The following is a 6,056-nucleotide window of genomic DNA, read 5'->3' on the forward strand; positions in this document are numbered from 1 at the left end:
TCTTGGCCACCACAGACTTGTCGATATTCTAATCAAGCCACAGTTTTCTCTTCCAACTAGATAATGATCATAGCTTGTACTCACAGCCCCCAGTTTATGAAAACGCAGGTGCTAACTTCTTCAGGAGGCAATTTTATCTTTTCAAATAGACATGCATTTTTTTTAGGGTATGGGCTGTAACTTTGCATAAAGCCTCAAGTTAAAGGTACAAACACCAATTAAGAATGACAGTTTTTCTGGAAGGAGAGAGAGAGATACAATTTATATATTATATATATTTATGTCTTATGTTGCTATGTAATAGATATTATTTATATATTATATATTACTATATTATAGAAATTATACTTATTAAATATTAGCCTATATTAGAGTCACTTGTATTTACACATGTATGTAAATATTCATAGAACATTTACTATATTAAATAATTATATAATATATCCAATTGGCTAGATTTGATTCCCTGGAATAAAAATACACTTCACTTAAAAGAAGACTTCCTTATCGACCCTTGAGGGCACCTGCAGCGGAGCAGAGGGCTTGAAGGAGCACACTGAGCTAGTATGCATCTTACCCCTGCATTTTCCTGGGCTTGTAGGCTTTCACACACATACTACATAGCAATGGTAAGTCATCCCTCCACTTTTCTTTATACCCCACTGAGATTTTCCACGTGGACCAAGGAAGGAGAGAAAAGAGTCTATCAGTCAAGAGATACAAAGAGGCTTTATCAATTCAGCGAGAAATCGTTAATTCAATCTAAGGCTTCGGAATATTTTAATGTCCACTTATGATGTTAATGGAGGTTAATTGGCATTCATTTCAAGACTTTCTTCTTTTCATCACTTTTTAGTCCAGGTGGGGGAGGTGTGCTCTGCATTTGCTATTCAGGTTAGGATCTTGGGATCAGCAAGACGCCCCTTCTTCTCTCCTCCCCTGGAAGGCCTCATTGTCATTCCAATGAAAACGCTTACCTGGAAACAAAAGTGCAGGTTTCTCCACCTGGAGTTCCTTGTTATCAGCCCTGAGTCCTAATTCTGAATGGTATCTTAAGCTCTAAACCAAATCTGCTTCAAGCTCAGGGGCAGTTTCTCCTCGTCTTTCTCCCTAGAGATTCAAAACAAAAAGCCAACAGTAGTAAACCTTACGCGCTTCCATTGTAACAGTAGCATATATACGGTATTGTAACAGTAGCATATATACGGTACTAAATTGAAAACTTAAGAAAGTTTTCACACAATGCACACTAAAAAGAAAACTTAAGAAAGAAAAAATATGTGTCTACAGACTACTCACCACCCAGAGAAACCACTGCTGACATCTTACCGTATTTCTGTCTTTATGCTTTTTTTCCACTTCTTTCTAGAAATGCAATTTTGTGTCCTACTCACTGACAAATAAACCAACACACGCGACACTTACCTTGACATCAGCAGGATACTTAGAAGTACTTTTTAGCCGAGGAAGAGGAAAGGAACATCACCGGCTGCCCAGCCAGCCAGCTGGCCGGAGTTGGGCTGAAATCTCCGTGGACGTCCTTCCCGCGGCTTCTCTACACCTGCGTCCTACGTCCCCGTGTCACTTTTGCCCCCAGTTGTCCTGTAAAGTGTTGAGCAAAATGACAGCACACTCCCGGTAGAATTTTGTTGCTTGCCTTTTTTCACTTAGCGGTGCCGGAAGCTTCTACGAGGTGAGTGGCCCAGAAGCACAGGGGCTAAGTTACCCTCATAGTTTGGGGCTGCTGTGTTCTGCCACCTTCCAGGTAGGACTTCTGGAGCAGCTGGGCTTTGGAGAAGGGGTTTCTGAATCGTCGTTAAAATTCGGGCCAACTGTGCCCCCTCCAGACGCTAGCACCTTGCTTTCCCCTGCAGCGGGAGGGCTGTGAATACTCTGAGGCCGAGGAAAGCGATCCTTTTAACATCTCGGAAGGAGAAACAAGACAGTTTCTTTGTGCGGCTTGGGCTCCAAATCCCCATGAGACATTTGGGGGCCACTTTAGATTCTAGCAGGAGTAGGGCAGGGAGAAGGAAAAAGGGAGAGAGAGAGAAAGGAGCAGAGGGAGAGGGAGAAAGGAGGGAGGGGGTGAGACAGTGACAGAGAGACCCAAGCCACCCGCTTTTGCTCCATCGCCAAAGCTTTATTTCAGAATGGTTCCAGAGGCCCTGCTGTGGAAGTTGCAGGCTCTCAGCCCACAGGCCGCCCCGAATGCTCTAGCGTCCTGTGGGTGTGTGCTGGCTTTTCCAGGCCTGCACTGAAATCCTGAAATCTGACCTCTCTGAGGCCTCAGGCATTGGTCTCAAAGGGATCAGCTTCTGGGCTGCCTTCTCTGGGGCAGCCACCCCAAGGAGAGGCACAAGGGAACACTTCGCAGCTAAAAGGCTCCAGAAAATCCCCGTGTTTCCGCTGTTCCCGGGGCAAGCACCCTTCCCTCTGCGCCAAGCCCAGGGGCCCGGGAGGAGGCTGGGGGCTCCGAGCCTGGGACCTGGCCGCTTGCTGCAGGATGACTGAGCCAGGTGGTCTCCCGACCTGGCTGACGGTGGTCAGAGGACAAGCCTCCAAACACCTGCCGTGTGACGGCTGTGTGGTCCCTGCCACCGCCCACTCGAAGCGGTGTCCCTGAGTCGGTGTGGACATGTTCAATGCACAGGAATACAGCTCATGTGCCCTTATTAATTAGAACTTGGGGCCATGTGTTCTTCTAATATTAGGAGCCCGTCAAGAAATATCTCTAAGATGTGTGATTGAAAAGCAAAAACATGAAACACAGTTTGTGTCTCTAGATGCTAATTTACATCGATGCCAACATTACTAAGTTAAAATATATTTTAAAACATTTTTATAGTAACACTGAATTTTTAATGCATAAAACGTCATAAAAAACTATTATAATATCCAAAATACTCTAAATTAATTTCATAAAGAGGCACTCTTAAAGGAGACACATGACAAGACTTCAGTTTTATCGTTGTTGTTTTTATGTTCACTTTGCTAATTTAAAGATAGTTTCTTTGACTTCCGTGGGGAAAAAGTACATTTAAAAATATTAACTGTTCATATTTAAATAAATCAATGTCTCTTTTCCAGCTTTGTTATTCTACCTTCTATTTAACTTGTTTTTAAATCCCCTAGGAGGACTTCCAGTGTGAAAGGGAAATGTAATTTCCACACCAACGGATCAAGAGGTTCTGGTACTTTCTTTCTTTCTTTTTTTTTTTTTAAGATTTTATTTATTTATTTGACAGAGAGAGACACAGCGAGAGAGGGAACACAAGCAGGGGGAGTGGGAGAGGGAGAAGCAGGTTTCCCACGGAGCAGGGAGCCCGATGCGGGGCTCGATCCCAGGACCCTGGGATCATGACCTGAGCCGAAGGCAGACGCTCAACGACTGAGCCACCCAGGCACCCCAAGAAGCTCTGGTACTTTCTTAGAAATGTTCTTAACATAACGTGCATTTATTTAGGAACATGGCACCACTATATGTGCTTATGTGATGTAATGTGTGTGTGATGCAGTGTCTGTGCTGCTGTGTGTGTGTGTGTGTGTGTGTGAGAGAGGGATGCAGTGCATGTGTGTGTGTGTGTGGTGCTGTGTGTGTGTGTGTGTGTGTGTGTGTGTGAGACAAAGGAGTATGGGATCTAATTCCCGTGGGCTTTGCCTAAGACAGGAGCATGGAGAGGCCATTCGAAAGACGGAGCAAAGGCAAGTATGTGGTTTCCTAGAAGTGTGTGGTAAGAACATGGAAATTCTCCTGGTTGCTGCCATTTGCCTCAGGATGCAGGTGGTAAGCCATGGGCTGAGAACGAGGATGGAGAGGGGTGCATCTTGCAAATTTGATGGGAAGGAGTGAGCTGCTCATCTAGGAAGAGCACAAACTAAGGAATCAGGAGCAGACATGGGTTTCTGGGCACCATGGAGATCCCCCAGTTAAGCAGATGGTCGTGAATTTAAAGAGAGATCTGCTAGTGAGGGTCTCTTAAAGAGGTCCCCTCATCCGTGTCTAGCATCCTGGGTATGCGCGGCATAGGCAGATAGTTTAGTATTACCAGGGTGTTCGTGAGCAAGTCAGACAGTGAGAGAGAAGCAAGGCGGGCTTGTGTAGACAGCTCACGGGACCTCAGCTGGGTTGGGAAGGAAGAGGGTATAGCTGAGGGAGGCAAGAGACAGGGCAGGGGGTCGGGTCACAGCTGCCTTGTTCCTTTGTTCCTTGTGACCTGAGCAACTCCCGAAGGCCCCACCTCCTACTGTTATCATCTTTAAGGGTAAGGATTTCAACCTTCAGATTTAGGGGGATGACCTAGCTTCCATATTTTCCGGCTGAGAAATAAAAGAGTGATCAGAAGAGGCTCTCCACCCCACCACCCCACACCAGCCGAACCTTGGTCAGCACCACATCCTGACATTCTTTCATGATGGATGGCCCGTCCCTGCTGCCGTGGACCCCCAGAAACTCCTTCTGGGCGTTTGTCACCTGTTCTTTTAACGCAAAGATGTGCTACAGCCGTTCACCCCTCTGCCTCTCCTCTACTACCACATTCTCTCTGTTTGCCCTTTCCATCACAATAGAAACATTCTAGAATCTTCCCCATTGTGAAAACAAAACCCCACACTTCACATTTTTCTCCAACTACCACTGCTCCATCTCTCTATTTCCCTCGATAACAAAACTCTACAAAAAAAATGTATGTACTCACTGTCTCCAGCCTTCTCGCCCCATTCTGTCTTGATTCACTTCAATTAACCTTTCGCCCTGACTGCCCCCACTGAAACTGCACGCCGATCAGAGACACCTGCTGCTGGGGTCACCTGCAAGTGTTGGGCATTGGCAGCCTGTCCAGCACACATGGCGGGTCACTGCTCTGCCTTGGAGCACAACCTTCACTTGTTCCAAGCGTCACACTCTTCTGGGTCGTCTCTTTCCTTGCTGGTCATTCTTTGGTGCTACCCCTCCCCTCCCTTGTTCCTAAATGTTGGGGTTCCCCGAAGCTTAGTTTTCTGATCTCTTCCCTTTCCCATGCATAGCCCCTCCGTAGGTAATATTACACAGAGCATGGCTTTTAATACTCTTCTATTGAACTGCTGCCCCTTCTCTGAATTCTAGATTGATTCTCAACCCCTTACTTGGCATCTCCAACTGGAACACAAGTCAGAATTATGTCAAAACCGGCTGCTCCTGAGTCTTTCTCATCTCTATAAATGGTGTTGTGGGTTGAATCATGCCCCCCCCCCCATTCACATGTTAACGTACTAACCCCTGGTACCTCAGAATGTGACCTAATTTGGAAATATGGTCATTGCAGATATAATTAGTTAAGGGGAAATGGGTCTACACTAGAGAAGGGTAGACCCCCCTAATCCAGTAGGACTGGTGTCCTTACAAAAAGAGGGACGCACACGGGGAGAACACTACATGAAGATGAAGGCAGAGATGGGGGTGATGCAGCAAAAGACAAAGAAACCCCCAGAAGTTAGGAGAGAGGCAGGAACAGACTCTCCCTCCCAGCCTCAGAAGGACCACCCCTGCAGACCCCTTGATCTCAGACTTCCGGCCTCCAGAGCTGTGTGGTGATGCGTGTCTGTTGTGTAAGCAAGCCCTCAGTGTGTGGAGCTCTGAGAGAGCAGCCCCAGAAGACGAGGACGGATAGCCACGCCATTCTTCAGGCTGCAGGAAGAAGCCCAACCTTGACTCACCCTTGACTCTTCCCCTCTACATTCAATACAAATGCAACACGGGATCAGATCTCCACGCTGGACAGAGGCTCGCTCCCCCGCAACAAGCACCAGCCCCTTCCCTAGTCCGCCTGCGCCCTGCTCGTCTCTTTAGAATATTCTATACGTGGCGCCAAAACCATCCATAGGAAACTTGCCAGATTGCACCACCACTCTTCTTGAAACTGCCATCACTTCCCAAGCCCTTCGGAGTAAAGGCCAACATCTTTACAATGGCTGACAAGGGACTCAGATTTCCTCCTTCAGCACCCTCCCACTCAGGGATGCTATTCTAGTGGCATGAGCTCAGCCTGGCTCTGCCTTGAACTTTTCCAAGATGTGTGCAC

The 6,056-nt window shown here is 46.9% G+C and overlaps 1 long non-coding RNA gene across 1 annotated transcript; it reads right to left on the minus strand.

Moving 5' to 3' along the window:
• Positions 1 to 737: 737 nt before the first annotated feature.
• On the minus strand, positions 738 to 4,511 carry LOC113938235. The gene is made up of 3 exons (XR_003524860.2): positions 4,379 to 4,511; positions 1,426 to 1,602; positions 738 to 1,110 (listed from the first exon to the last, which is right to left on the minus strand). It is a non-coding gene; the product is annotated as an uncharacterized LOC113938235 (long non-coding RNA).
• Between the last annotated feature and the right edge of the window lie 1,545 nt (positions 4,512 to 6,056).

This window comes from Zalophus californianus, chromosome 8, assembly GCF_009762305.2.
Source record: "Zalophus californianus isolate mZalCal1 chromosome 8, mZalCal1.pri.v2, whole genome shotgun sequence".
NCBI lineage: Eukaryota > Metazoa > Chordata > Mammalia > Carnivora > Otariidae > Zalophus > Zalophus californianus.